Source organism: Mus caroli, chromosome 7 (assembly GCF_900094665.2).
Source record: "Mus caroli chromosome 7, CAROLI_EIJ_v1.1, whole genome shotgun sequence".
In the NCBI taxonomy this organism is placed as follows: domain Eukaryota; kingdom Metazoa; phylum Chordata; class Mammalia; order Rodentia; family Muridae; genus Mus; species Mus caroli.
In genome coordinates, this window is record NC_034576.1 from 70,942,346 (window position 1) to 70,958,279 (window position 15,934).

Below are 15,934 nucleotides of genomic sequence, written 5' to 3' on the forward strand. Positions count from 1 at the left end.
AGAAGAAGAAGAAGAAGAAGAAGAAGAAGAAGAAGAAGAAGAAGAAGAAGAAGAAGAAGAAGAAGAAGAAGAAGAAGAAGAAAAAGAAGAAGAAAAAGAAGAAGAAAAAGAAGGAGAAATAGTATTTCTAAATATGTAGAGAACTTGTTAGTTCCTAAACAATCTCTGACTGGTCATATGACCCAGTACCCCCACTTCTGAGTATATACCCCCAAAATGAAAGCTTGCAGCTCTGTTCACAGTGGCATAGAAGATGCCATCCAAGTGTCTGGCAGAGGATGAGCTGGTAAGAAACACAGGCACAATAGGGAATCAGACTGTCAGTTTCAGCTGGGGGAGGGGGGTGTGCATGCATTTCATCCCTAGAGCAAGTTTCAGGACAGCCAGAGCTACACAGAGAAACCTTGTCTCTAATACATACATATATACATGCATACATACATATACACACATATATACATAAATACACACACACAAAACAAAGAAACAAAAGACGCCATATGCTTCCTTCCCCTTTCTGCCCCTTCCATTTTTTAATTTAAACATGTTAATGTACTTACTCATTTTGTCTGTCTGTCTGTCTGTCTGTCTGAGGTTTTCTCCTTCCACCATGTGAGTTCTGGGGATCCAACAAGGGTTGGCAGCTTTGGTCACAAACACTTTTACCCACTAAGCTGATTGTCTATTTTGTTTTTTTAAGGCAGGGTCTCTTATCTCTCAGGCTGGCCTCAAATTCACTAGGCGGCTGAAGTGGGAAGACCATGTACTATGCCTGTGCCTCACAGAGCTGCAGGGAGCTGTACCACACCTAGCCTTTTCTCTCTCTCTCTTTCTTTCTCTCTTTCCTCTCTCTCTCTCTCTCTCTCTCTCTCTCTCTCCCTCCCTCCCTCCCTCCCTCCCTTCCTTCCTTCCTTCCTTCCTTCCTTCTTTCAAATTAGGAAATGAAAAAGATAGGCTCTCACTGTGTAATTTGGCCTGAACTAAAAGTCTAAATCAGAAGTTCTTAACCTGTGGATTGAGACCCCCTTTGGCAAACCTCTATCTCCAAAAATATTTATACTATGATCCATAGCATTAGCAAAATTACTGCTATGAAGTAAGAACAGAAATTTGGTTGTGGGGTCACCGCAACATGAGGAAGGTTGAAAACCATTGGTCTGGGTTCCCCTACCTCAGCCTCCTGAGTGCCAGGGTTTTAGGAATGTGCTGGTGCACTCAATGACATGGTTGAACCTTGAAAACATTATACTAAGCCAAGTAAGCCAATCACAAGAGTCAGTATAGTTCCACTTCCACTAAGTAGCTAACAGCCAACGAGGGAGAGATGGGAAGTAGAGTGGTGGTCATCAGAAGCCAGGGGGAGGGGGAGGGGTGGGGTGGGGGAGGGGGAAGGGGAGCCCATGGTTAAATGAGTAGAGTGTCTGTTCTGCAGATTCAGAAGTTCTAGACACTTGCTGTGCAACAGTATGGATACAAAATAATAATAGTCACCAGGACCTGGGGAAAGGAGGCAAGAGTGGAGTGGGAAAGTTCCAGAAACAAATCATGCTGCAGGTCAAATAGTGTTGTGAATGGACTCTCTGAACTTCATGGTGTGTATATGTAACACCATTTTTAAACTATGGCCTTCACCAACACCTTCCTGCAAAAGATGTTGTTGTTGTTGTTGTTGTTGCTGCTGCTGTTGTTGTTGCTGCTGCTGTTGTTGTTGTTGTTGCTGCTGCTGCTGCTGTTGTTGTTGGGATGTTTTTTAGTAGAGGTCTGGCCTGGAGAGAGACTGTACTCATAGCACATGGCTTAGCTCAGCAGAGATTCCCCATCTTTTACACAGGCCAGTAGTGGAACTAAGATTTTTAACCAAGCCAATCCACTTCTGTATGTGAAAGTCTACTACAGTTCTCTCAAATCATAGGGACAGGTGATAAACAAGAGGAAACAGTCATGTGTGCACACACATGTGTGCATATGTCTGTACATGCATGTGGAGGCCAGAGGACAACCTTAGGTGTCTTTTAACATCTTCCCCCCCGCCCTTTTTTTTAATACAGGGTCTCTCACTGGCCTGGCGCTCACCTAGGGTAAGTTAGGCTAGCTTACCAATAAATGCCAGGAAAGTCCTGTCTCCTCCTCCCCATTGCTGGGATCCCAAGCACACACTACCATGTCCAGCTGTTCTCACTTCAGTTCTGGAGTCTTAAAACTGAGAAAAGAGAGGGAGGTTCCAGCAAAAGCACACACACACAACAAAAATCTGTGTGTTATGGGTGGTTCATTGGTTGGTTGGTTGGTTGGTTTCAAGGCAGGGTCTTTCTGTGTAGCCCTGAACTCTATAGACCAGGCTGGCCTCAAACTCAGAGATCCTCTTGTCTCTGCTTCCTGAGTACTGGGATTAAAAGGCGTGCACCACCACGCAGAGACATGATAAACATTTTGATGGATAGAAGAGTGGTAAGGACCGCATCGTTTACCCAGGTTCCTTAGTTCCCCGCCCCCCCCCCCCACACACACACAAACTGCAGTCCTTTAAGGTCCATCTAGGTCATCACAACACATTGTTCCATCTCCTACAGTTCTTTCTTGTGTTTAATGACTTTGACGGTACTATGGAACACTGGCCAGACACTGTAGAGCTTGTGCCTTCCCTGGAATCTGTCTCCTGCTCGTCTCAGATCAGACTGGGCTCTAGGGTTGGGGAAGGAAGACTCTAGAGGCATAGAGTGCCCTTCTCATGATAATATTTCAAGGGTACAAACCATCAACAAGACTTGTCACTGTAGGTGTTGACTTGGATCACCTGGCCTGGAAGTCTCTCAGGCATCTTCACTATAAAACTGCTCTTTCCTGCACTCACTTCATAGCAGGGATCCTGTGGCAGGAAGTCCGGGTGCAGCCAGCATCTGAAGAGGAGGATTGAGTTCTCCATAGGGCCCGAAGTACCTGCTTAATTTATGCACCTGCAGAAGCAGCTTAAAGCTCCCTCTCCTGCTCCCTAATTTACATAGAGGATCTATGTAATTTTCTTTAGAGTGGTTTAGGCTCCTGGATGTTCATTTTATACTTAAGGCTATGGTTTGATTCCTGCATGCTTTTCTTCCTGCCTCCTGGGTGGGGCCTGACTACTAAGGCCCCTCTGTTCTGGGAGTACTGCAGGCATCTGTGACTTATTAGCTGTACTAAAAGTTAGGTGGGCATCTGTTAAGTAACTGCCCTTCTTCCGTACGTCGTTGTAAATGTGATTCCGTGGAAGTCACTTGAAAGCTTTTGCTGACGCTGGTCACGCGACTCTGGCAGTGTGTCCAGTCTCGTGACCATCAAGCGCCTTTCTGGTTTCTTTCTGGGAGTTTCCACATGCTGCTTTTTGGATCCTGGTTGACCTCTGTTCACTGAAACCACAGATGAGAAGGGACATCTGCTGCCCTCGTCCTCAGTACACTCAGTATTTCATTGACTCGAGGAGCTGCTAAAGAAATGCTTTGGCCTCCTGACAGTGGGTGGCAGTCACGGTCAGATGCACCTTACTCTTCACCAGAATGGGGCAGTTTCTTACATGGTTTTGGCTGCTAGGAGCAATAATTGCTTGGCACTAGGTCTCTGGGGTTGAGATATGGAGAGCCCCATGTCTTCTTCCTGGGCCTCATGTTCTGCCAGCATGGGAGTGCTCTTCCCATGAATATGGGAGCAGAGCACAGGAGAGTGACCCTGGAAATGAGCCCCCAAAATGTCCAGTCTGAACTCAGATTCCAAAGACAGGTCTAGAAGGCGACCCGGGCCCTCTCTTTCACCTCTACCCTCACATCTGATCTTATTACAAACGTCACAAATCACCCCATTGGGATTGTCAGACCTGGGGCTCCAACATCTGTAGGGGCCCTCCCAACCTGTGGTTGCCATGAATCAGGTACCTGTGCTGACATCTGCAGTCACAGCTGTACACTGCCCACACCCTGGACCAGCCTTGCAAGGCTGTGTCTCTCTGGGATGTTTCTCCACTTTCCAGGCTGTACCCTGCACCATTCTGCTTACTTGCTGTATTCCCCCTCTAAAAACTATCTGCAAAGATATTCAGACAGGCAACAATGGACCCAAAGATGGGGAAATGGTTGGGAAGCTACCTGGAGCCTGCTGGTTCCACCAGTCTGGGTGGCCAGCAAATACCAGGGATCCTTGTGTCTCTCTATCTCCATTGCATTTCATGTGCATGTCAATATGCCCATCTCCATTGCATTTCATGCGCATGTCAATATGCCCAGCTCTGTATATGTGTTCTGAGTGGTAGAACTTGCGACCTCTGCTTGAATGTCTTCCCAGTGAAATTAAAAGTTTATGTTATAAACACAAATGGAAAACGAGAAAAGAAAAGCTTCTCTTTCTAGCTCTCTGGAGTAAGCTGAGAGCCCTGGAATTTCTCCAGACTAAAGTGAAGTTTAGGGGGACCTACAGGAAGGGCCCAGGCAGTTGCTGGTGTCCCTTTGAAAGATCTGTCATCTTACTCTGACTTGTTACAGAAATGGGTTGGGGGTGTTACTGTCCTGATGCACGACCTTGTACTCTCTTCACTATTACTGCTTTTTAAAGAAGCATGGAAGGGGCTGGAGAGATGGCTCATCAGTTAAGAGCACTGGCTGCTTTCCCAGAGGACCCAGGTTTAATTCCTAGCACCCACACAGCAGCTCACAATCATCTGTAACTCCAGTTCTGTGGGATGTGGCGCCCTCTTCTGGACTCCTCATGTACTAAGTACACTCAAGGTACACAGCATATACTCAGGCAAAACACACACATACATAAAATAAAAATAAACCTATAAACTAACAAGCAAACAGCATGGAAGGAGGGTAAGACCACTTCATCTTTGGGGGTAAAGGGAAATTCCCCTTATATCAAGCTCATCAAAGCTGATAAGAGCTTTAACCCCTTGGCAACTTGGGCTATGTATATTTGGAATGCTGTTATGTCTTAGCACAACGGATCTAGGGTATGTTTTACAAATACCTTATTTTTGTTTGTTTGTCTTGGTTTTTTTTTTTTTTTTTTTTGAGACAAGGTTTCTCTGTATAGCCTTGGCTGTCCTGGAACTCACTCTGAAGACCAGGCTGGCCTCAAACTCAGAGATCTGCCTGCTTCTGCCTTCACTACCACCTGGCACAAAATCCTTCTTTTTTTTTTTTTAAGATTTTTTTTAATATTTATTTATTTATTATATGTAAGCACAGTGTAGCTGTTTTCTGTGGTTGTTGGGATTTGAACTCAGGACCTTTGGAAGAGCAGTCGGCGCTCTTAACCGCTGAGCCATCTCTCCAGACCCCCAAATTCTTCTTTTGTTGCAGTAATTCTCAACCTGCCTAATGCTGTGACCTTTTAACACAGTTCCTCATGTTGTAATGACACCCCCCAACCATAAAATTATTTCATTGTGACTTCATAACTGAAAGTTTTGCAATTGTTGTGAATCAATGTAAATAAATATCTGATATGCAACCCCCAAAGGTGTCTCAACTCACAGGTTGAGAACAACTGTTTTTATTGTCTTTCTGGGTTCAGGCACTTCTAGAAAAGCTTCTCAAAATTTCATTGGAATGGGACTGAAGAGATGGCTCAGTGGTTAAGAGAACTGGCTGCTTTTTCAGAGGACCTGGGTTCAATTCCCAGTACCCATATGGCAGCTTACAATTGCCTGTAACTCCAGTCTCAAAAGATCTGACCTCCTCATACAGGCATACACAAAGACAAAACTTTAAAAAAAAAAAAAAAGCAAAGACAATTCTTTGGAATGAATCTGCAGCATTTCTGACTCCAAAACTGGAATACCTAGTATCACCACCTGGCAGCTCTCATAAAGGGGAAAAACTAATTGGGGATGGCTTACAATTCAGAGGTTTAGCCCATTATCATCATGGCAGGAAGCATGGCAGCATGCAGGCAGACATGGTGCTGGAGAAGAAGCTGAGGATTCTATATCCAGTTTGGGAGTCAATAGGAAGGCAGAGAGCCACTGGGCCAGATTTGGGCATTTAAAACCCAAAGCTCACCACCCCCCAAACCCAATAATATACTTCCTCTAATAAAGCCACACCTACTCCAACAAGGCCACACCTCCTAATGATACCCCTTAACATTCAAGTATGTGTCTGTGGGGGCCATTCTTTTTCAAGCCACCACATTCTATATCCCAGTCCCCACAGACTTGTAGCCATATCATAATCCAGAAATGCATTCAATCCTACCTCAAAAGTCTCCACAGTATATCAGTCTTAACCCTGCTTAAAAGTCCAAAGTCTGTTCTAAGACTTATGGCAAGCTCTTAACTATGATCTGGAATAAAATCAAAATCAAGATCACATACTTCCAACATATACAGGATATCTATCACCATCCCAAAAGGGAGGAAAGGGGAAATACTGGACAAAAAGCAAGACCAAAAAACAGCTGTGTAAACTCCAAACTCTGCATCTCCGTGCCTGGTGTCAAAGCACTCTTCAGATCTCCAACTCTTCAACTTTGTTGACTGCAACACAGTTATTTCTCTTGGGCCAGTTCCACTCCCTGTTAACAGCATCCCTCTTCACAAATCCCATGACTCTGGCATATCCAACATCTTGGGGGCTCTCCGGGGCAATCGTCTGAGTTAGGTTTTCCATCACTGTGGATAGATACCATGTCCATGGCAACTCTTATAACATTTAATTGGGGCTGACTTACAGTTTCAGAGGTTCACTCCATTATCATCATGGCGGGAAGGATGGCAGCATCCAAGGAGACATTTGTGCTGGAGGAGCTGAGGGCTTTACATATTGATCTGAAGGCATCAGAAGAAGAATGTATGTCACACAGAACAGAGCTTGAGCATATATGACTTCCAAGCCCTGTCTCCACAGTGACACACTTCCTCTAACAAGGCCACACTTCCTTCAATAAGGCCACACCTCCCAATAGTGCCACTCCCTATGGCCAAGCATTCAAACTATCACAGCAATCCAGGTTTTACCTTCACGACTTCAAGCAAAGGTCTCTGGGTCTCCATGCTGAGACATCCCTGACACACACCAGGCCCCATCAGCTTTCCTTAGTCATGGAGGGAGATTCCATAACTCTTTTTTTTTTTTTTTTTTTTTTTTTGTACCCTTGACTCTAAAGCCAGAGCAATATGGCCAAAGCTACCAAGTTCTGCTGCTGCTGGGCCTGGAATGTGCCTCTTCATTCAAATCCATCTTCACCAGCTTTCTGTTTTCAGTGGTTTCCTTCACTGCCTAAGCTTGGCTGTCCTGGAATCCCATCTGTACACCAGGCTGGCCTTGAACTCAGTGACCTGCCTGCTGCCTCTGTCTCATGAGTGCTGCTAGGATTCAAGGTAATTCAGCTATACCCAGTTCTAAACTTTTCTTTGATTACTTCTCAGAAGTTGGAGGCTTAGCTAGGTAGAGTCCAGGCTTGAGGTCACCACTTCTCCTTTCCATTTAACAGCAGGTTTATCTCCTCAAGCACTGGACTTGACTCCATTACACTTCCCTGGGCTCCTTTCCTCCTCAAACTGTACATTCTGTATGTTCCTTGTTTAGCTTGGTCCTCTTCGTTACAGATCTGCATAAGTATGGTCACTAATAACCAAGCAACAAAGTCAATACTAAACTTTTTGGAAATCTCCTAGAGACAAATCTTCTAAAGATGTTCATTTATAACTCTTCTATTTAACCTCAGGCAGATTTGTGTGTGTGTGTGTGTGCACGACAAGGGCAGAATGTACCCACGATCTTTGTCAAAATATCACAAGAATGGTCTCTAGGTTGCATACTAGTACTCTTTGAATTGGAAATTTCTGGCTTCTTTGGAGACGCAGTCGTGTCATGTGATTTATTTTTTCTTTCTGGAGACTGTCTTATGAGAGGATGTTTTTGCTGAAGCAGACATGTGGGAGGATGTTTTGCTGAGAACAGATACACGGTGGTTTTCTAGAAGCAGTCTAGGCAAAGGGCATGTGATGTTTTGCTAAAGCTGACACTTGAGAGAACAAGAATGTGATGTTTGGAAAGGTGAACGATACTGTGTGGTATTGGTACACATTACCGTTCTTTGCTGGTCATCATTGGGTTTTGCTGACACTGGTTTTCACGGATGAAGCTGTATGGCTTGGTTTGCCTTGCCATTCTTTTTTTTTTTTAATTTATTATTATTATATATAAGTACACTGTAGCTGACTTGAGACACACCAGAAGAGGGCATCAGATCTCATTACGGGTGGTTGTAAGCCACCACGTGGTTGCTGGGATTTGAATTCAGTACCTTCGGAAGAGCAGTCAGTGCTCTTACCTGCTGAGCCATCTCACCAGCCCCTTGCCTTGCCATTCTTTACTAGTCATCATTTGTTATGACTTCATAGACAGAAATACCACAAAAGAAATTCTGGTGGTGTACTTTCTGGCAGCTTCTTGCTGCTGCTTCCTTGTACTTGGCAGAGCCTCGAGGTTTCTTCTGGATTGACCTGCCATTGCTGATTCTTGAATGGTGTTTGCAAGTGGATCGAGCTGCCGCTGCTGTTCTGAGTGAACTGTACTGCTGATATCCTGGTAACACAGATTGGATTTGCTCCAAAGAACTTTTTCTAAACAGATCCACACCCTCCTTTGCTCTATTAACCTTTCCTTTCCACTCCTTCTGGTGGGTGGTGGGCTAGAAGAGAGGATAAAGCATTTAAGAACCCTTATTAAAAGTAGGGTTTGGCCGGGCATGGTGGCGCACGCCTTTAATCCCAGCACTCGGGAGGCAGAGGCAGGCGGATTTCTGAGTTCGAGGCCAGCCTGGTCTACAAAGTGAGTGCCAGGACAGCCAAGGCTACACAGAGAAACCCTGTCTCGAAAAACCAAAAAAAAAAAAAAAGTAGGGTTTGAAAAATCTAGGCCTACAATTCTTCTCCTCTAAAACCTGTGTACCCCATAATTCATATCACCCTCAGCACCATCTTCCATGGTCCTACCAGTATGGCCTGTGATGCTCTACTTGAACCATTCAACTATTTTTCTAATCCAAAGTCCACATTCCACCAACAAGAAACTTGGTCCAGCCTAGGGCAGCAAAAACCCCAGTCTTTGGTACTAACTTCTATATTATTAGCCCACCCTCAGTGACATACTTCCTCCCACAAGGCCACAGCTCCTAATGCCATCATTCCCTGACATGGGTCTATGGGAGCCATTCTTATTCAATCCACCACACCGAGAGCCTAGAACCTAGATCATGGGCAATGATGATGCAGCTGCTGCATATGTCACTGAAGGAACGTTGGGCTTGTGGAGGAGAGATGGAGTAGCTCAATGTTGAACACGAAGGCTCACAATGCTGATCAACAGCATGGAGTCACTTGCTTGGGAACTTTGCAGAAAATGCCTCTTTTGCTGTGAACTTTTAGACTTCATATTGTTTTTCTGCATTTTCTTTTCTTTTTTTTTTTAAGATTTATTTTTTTATTTTATGTGAGCACACACTTGCTGTGTTCAGACATACCAGAGGAGGGCATCAGATCCTGTAACAGATGGTTGTGAGCCACCATGTGGTTGCTGGGAATTGAACTCAGGACCTCTGTAATAGCTGCCAGTGCTCTTAACCATTGAGCCATCTCTCCAGCCCCTACATTTTCTTTTCCTTTCAACATTCTTCTCCCATTTATGAGTGGCTGCAGCAAAAAGAAAATGTCTTCATGTGATGGTTTGTCAATAGCTCACCTCATTCTTGGAAGTGAGACACTGTGGAAATAAACACTTTTTTTTTTCCTTTCCCATCTGTAATCCATGCAGTCTCAGACACAAAGCTTATTACAGATAATTAAACATTGCTTGGGAACATACATGATAGCGATAAGCTTTAATTTTACTGGAAGAATGCAAGAGGATAGAAAGAAAATTATTCATTCCTGCCCCAAGTGATTCCGTCCCTGGAACACATGCTCCAGGCCAGGCCCTCTATGGGATAAAGATACATTCATGCTGGCCATTACAGAAAGTGTGTAGCTTATACAGACACAGACTGTGTAGGGCATCTCAGCCTGATTTTCTATCTTTACAGCAGTCAGGGTATGTTATGTATATGAAGTACCTCAGCCCTTTACCTAGTATGGTCCCTTAGATAACCATTCCTACTAAAGACACTGTTAACTGTTTGCCAGCACTTTCAGTGACTACTGAAAACCAAATAGGAAGATGCTGAACCAAAAATAGAGTCCACTGAGGTGTTAGACAGGACACAGGATAACCTGAGTTGACCCGTGGGGACGAAACAACCCTGCACATTGACGGCAAAGAGTTTGCAACCAACTCTGTCCAAAGGAAGAATACAAGGAAGGGGGAATAGATGCAAGACCTAGAGTCCAGAGGCCAAAAGGAAGGCCAATTGGGGTACCAAGAGCCTGGGCATGGCCCAGCCATCTGGGGACCCTCACTTTCCAGGTGCCGATGCAGGTGTGTGGTTGGCTGTTACCTAGGTTCCTGTTCTAGTCACCATCCTTTGGTCCTATTAGAAGCAAGAAGATTGAGCAGAGCCTGCTCCAGAACCTGTCACTGAAGAGATGGTGGAGATGAGCTTCTGCTTGAAGTTCACCCACGATGACAGGCACTGGAGAGAGAAGACCACCGACCCTTTGACTGTTGTGAATTTTAGTTCCATCCTTTTGCTAAGCCTGGAATTATGAACTACTACTATTACATGTTACAAACAATGCTGATATGGACTTTATGTTTGTTTGTTGTTTTGATATTCAAGACAGGGTTTTTCTATGTAGCCTTGGTTGATCTGGAATTCACTCTGTACACAAGGCTGGCCTTTAACTCAGACATCCACCAGATCTTGAGTACTGGGATTAAAAGTGTGTGCCATCACTGCATGGTGCTGGTACAGATTTCTATCCTCAGACACACCATTTCCCAGTGATTGATTGATTGATTGATTGATTTCTTTCTTTCTTTCTGTTTTGTTTTTGTTTTTGTTTTTTGTTTTTTGAGACAGGGTTTCTCTGTATAGCCCTGGCTGTCCTGGAACTCACTTTGTAGACCAGCCTGGCCTCGAACTAAGAAATTTTTTGTTTTGTTTTGTCTCCTCAATTTTTTGTTTTGTTTTGTTTTCTCGAGACAGGGTTTCTCTGTGTATCCCTGGCTGTCCTGGAACTCACTCTGTAGACCAGGCTGGCCTCAAACTCAGAGATCCGCCTGCCTCTGCCTCCCAAGTGCTAGGATTAAAGGCCTGCGCCACCACTGCCCGGCCTCCCAGTGATTTCTATACCATCTGCAGTGGTTGGAATAGGAATGGCCCCCATAGACTCTAGACTCCTGTGTTTGAATGCTTGGTCCATAGAGAGCAGCAATATTAAGCACTATATTAAGAGGCGTGGCCTTGTTGGATAGGTATGGCTTTGTTGGAGAAATTGAGTCACTATGGGGCTAGGCTTTGAGGTCTCTTATGCTTGAGGTATGCACAGTATAGCACATAGTCTCCTTTTGCTGCCTGTGGATCAAGATGTAGAACTTGCAGCTCCTTCTCCTGCCCCTTGTCTGCCTGCCTACCTCCATGTTTCTTGTCATGACAATAATGGACTAAACCTCTGAAACTATAAGCCACCCCCAATTTTGTAGTCACGGTGTCTCTTCACAGCAATAAAACTCTGACTTAAGACACCATTTTTGTGATAATTTTCTTCTCTTCTGACAAGTGTTCCTTTTATAGTCCCCTTGTGTTGTCCTTCTGAGAGTAAACCTGGCATTTATTTTTGTGAAAATGTTTTTTTTTTTAAAGATTTATTTATTTATTTATTATATGTAAGTACACTGTAGCTGTCTTCAGTCACTCCAGAAGAGGGCGCCAGATCTCGTTACGGATGGTTGTGAGCCACCATGTGGTTGCTGGGATTTGAACTCTGGACCTTCGGAAGAGCAGTCGGGTGCTCTTACCCACTGAGCCATCTCACCAGCCCGTGAAAATGTTTTTACTTCAGCCTTATTCTTTAAAAAAAAAAAAGATTTATTTTTTATTTTAATTATGTATATGTGTGTAGGGAGGTATGTGTTCACTTGCGTGAACACGAGTGCTCCCAAAGGTCAGAGGTTCACTTTGGAGCTGGGAATTGACTCGGGTCCTCAGGAAGGGCATAACTGCTAAGGGCTCCTAACCAGGAGGCCATCTCTCCAGCCCCAGCCCTATTCTCGAGGAATGATCTCCTAGGTACACGGTTTCTGTTCAGCAGCTACAATTTTGGCATTCTGTAGGTTATTACTGTACTGCTTTTGAGCTTGTATTGCTATGTTTGAGAAAGTTAGCCTTAGACTACTAGTTAGAGTATCCATTTTTGTAAGTAAGTCATCTTCTCTCTGGCTACTCTAAAGCCTTAGTCAGTCTTTTGCAGTCTCCAACTCTACTATGTTTAGGTGTGGATTGTCTTTGTTTTTATCTCTGTGGATTTAAGTATTTCATCAATTCTGGAATTTTTTTAAAGATTTATTTATTTTATGAATGTGAGTACAGTCTTCAGACACACCAGAAGAGGGCATCAGATCTCATTACAAATGTTTGTGAGCCACTATGTGGTTGCTGGGGATTGAACTCCAGGACCTCTGAAGAACCACTCTTAACCACTGAGCCATCTCTCTCCGGTCCCTCTGGAATATTCTTAACCATTGTGCCTTTGTTAGGGTTTCCATTGCTGTGAAGAGACACCATGACCAAGGCAACTTTTATAAAGGAAAACATTTAACTGGCGGCTGGCTTACAATTTAAAGGTTTAGTCCATTATTGTCAGAGCAGGAAGCAAGGCAACATCCAGGCAGACATAGCACTGGAGAAGGAGCTGAGAGTTCTACATCTTGATCCACAGGCAACAGAAGGAAACTGTGTGCCACAATGGGCATAGCTTGAGCATAGGAGACTTCAAAGTCTGCCCCTCCAGTGTTATACTTCCTCTACCACGGTCAAACATCTAACAAGGCCACACCTCCTAATTGTACCACTTCTTGTGGGCCAAGCATTCAAACACAGGAGTCTATGGGACCAAACCTATTCCAATCCCACACATTGTAGTTGTATATTTGAAGATTGCTTTCTTCCACTCTTGCTGTTCTTTTCCTCTGGAATTCTATTTAAACAAAAACTTCCTTTACTATTTACATTATCCCCTCTATGCTTGTTTGCCCATCTTTATATTGTCCTTTGAATAATATCTCCATATCTATATTCTAGTTTATTAATTTCTCTTCATCTGTTTCTGAACAGCTATGTATGTGTACATGTGGGTAAAGTCTATCATCTATCTATCTATCTATCTATCTATCTATCTATCTATCTATCATCTTCCTCCTAAGAGAGAGCTTATTCACATTCCATGCACTTACCCTATTTAAATTCTACAACTCCACATCTTTCAGTTTGCTCAGTTATATAACCATCACCATCAAGAGTTATACAACCAACCATCACCGCAATCGGTGCCAGAGCCTTTGAATTACAACCTAAAGAATCCTAAAGAAGTATGTGAGAGGCTCAGTGGGTAAAGGTTCCTGATGCCTAAATCCGATGTCTGGGGTGAGCTCTATCCCTAGGTCCAATACAGGGGAAGGAGAGTTCTAGCTCCTACCTGTTGTCCTTTGACCTTCATGGGCAAGCCATGGTGTACACATACATACACACAGACAGACAGACAGACACGCACACATGGTCACACAAATAAATAAATGTACTTTAAGGAAACTTCACATTCATTTACTGTGTCCTTCCACCTTAGCCTACCACTAACCTACTTCCTCTCTCAATATATTTACTTACTAGGGACATTAATACAAGTGGAGTCAAGTGATACAGTCTCTTGTGACCAGTATCTTTCACTGACCACAGATCTACGCTGTCTCTTAAGTCAGCTATAGTTCTAATTTCTCAGACTGCTATCACTGTTTTTTGTTTGTTTGTTTGTTTGTTTGTTTTTTTGTTTTTCGAGACAGAGTTTCTCTGTGTAGCCCTGGCTGCCCTGGAACTCACTTTGTAGACCAGGCTGGCCTCAAACTAAAAAATCTGCCTGTCTTTGCCTCCCAAGTGCTGGGATTAAAGGCGTGCACCACCACTATCTGGCTATAATTCTGGGCTTTTTGTTTTGATTGGTTTGGTTTGGTTTCTCAAGACAGGGTTTCTCTGTGTAGCCCTGGCTGTCCTGGAACTCACTTTGTAGACCAGGCTGGCCTCAAACTCAAAAATCTGCCTGCCTCTGCCTCCCAAGTGCTGGGTTTATTAAAGGCATGTGCCACCACTGCCTGGCTATAATTCTGTTTTTTAAAATGGCATTCACTGATTGTTTTTTTTTTAAACATGGTATTTTATTTTCTTGTGTATTAGGTGATCTTAGGCTAGGAACTGATAGTTCACATTTCTTTGTAAGAAGTTTGAATTTTATTTTTGTTTGTTCTGAAACAGGGTCTCTCTATATATATTCCTGTCTTGGAACTCACTGTACAGACCAGGCTAGCCTTGAACTCACAGTAATCTGCCTGCCTCTACCTCCTGAATGCTGGGATTAAAGGTATGGGCCACCATGCCAAACCCAGAAGTCTGAATTTTAAATTCTCACAAAAACTCCATGAGAGTCTGCAGCAGTCAGAGCATAGCCTTGAAGTTCTGATTCTACTGCCTCTACTTCGCTAGTACTAGGTATAACACCAGGCCTGATTTTATGTAGTGCTGGGATGGTACCCAGACATGCATGCTAGCCAAGTTCTCTACTAACTAAGCCATACCTCCAGCCCTTAACACAGACTTTGTCCTTACCTGCCATTCCAGTGTATGCTTACTTTCCTCAGCCTATAGCTCCTGAGTGAGAGTGTATGTGTGTATATGTGTGTGTGTAGTGCATGTGTGAGTGTGTGTGTATAGTGTATGTGAGTATATGTGTGTGGTGTGTGTATAGTGTGTGTGAGTGTATGTGTGTGGTATGTGTATAGTGTTTGTGGTATATGTGTGTAGGAATAGTGTGTATGTGTGTGTGTGTGTAGTGCATGTGAGTGTATGTGTATATGTGTATGTGTGTGTGTGTGTGTGCACTTTTCAGAGCTATCCTTGGCTGTCTGCATGTCTGACTATATGCCTTCAGGGAAGCCCCAGTCCCTGTGTCTGTCTGCTTTGCTTCACAAGCTTAATGAGCCTTGAGCCTCCTTAGCCACTTTTCTTTACTGCACAAATGGAAGAAGTACCTGACCAGTCAAGTCACACCACCCAAGGGCCAAAGACAAACTTTTCTTCCAGTGGTCACTGGCTTGCCTTCCCTCCAAGGTGACTTTGATTACTAGGAGTCCCAAGCCCTGGGGTTTCCCAACCATCTCAGGTAACCCTCTCCCTTCTGCCACTTCCTGTGCTGATCTGACCCTCATCCCATGTGTCTGCAGCTGTGTACCAGACAAACAGAAAAGCCTCCTGGTGGGAATGGACTACCTGTGAGCTCTATCAGCGTGCCCAACCGGTCTTTGGGGTTTCACATGACTTCCTCAACTGTCATACACACACACACACACACATTTATTTAAATGGGGAAATGGAGGCATCAAAACTTGAGCAAGTTTTTTGCATGCCACTACTTGCAACTGGGGAAACTGAGAGGCAAACCAGAAGCAGTCTGGCTCTTTTCCATTGTTTATGGCTGCAGAAAGAAACAAAAGGGTCTGGGACTACTGGGGACTTGGCAGAAGTCCTGCTGATCAAATACTGGTTGGAGAAAGCCAGGAGTTCATGAAAGTCTGGTCCTGGCCTCTCTGTTACCTTGTGTACCAGAGCAAAGTTTGGCAATGAGTCCAAGGGTCTCTGGGCTTTTTTATGATTGGAAAAGCAAAAGCCCGGGCTGGTGAGATGGCTCAGTGGGTAAGAGCACCCGACTGCTCTTCCAAAGGTCCGGAGTTCAAATCCCAGCAACCACATGGTGGCTCACAAC

General features: G+C 44.2%; 1 protein-coding gene across 1 annotated transcript in view; it reads right to left on the reverse strand.

Annotated features, from left to right (window-relative positions):
- Nucleotides 1–15,934, reverse strand: part of Pgpep1l (pyroglutamyl-peptidase I like) — a 30,309-nt gene that overhangs the window by 6,319 nt on the left and 8,056 nt on the right. The gene's annotated exons all lie outside the window — the stretch shown is intronic.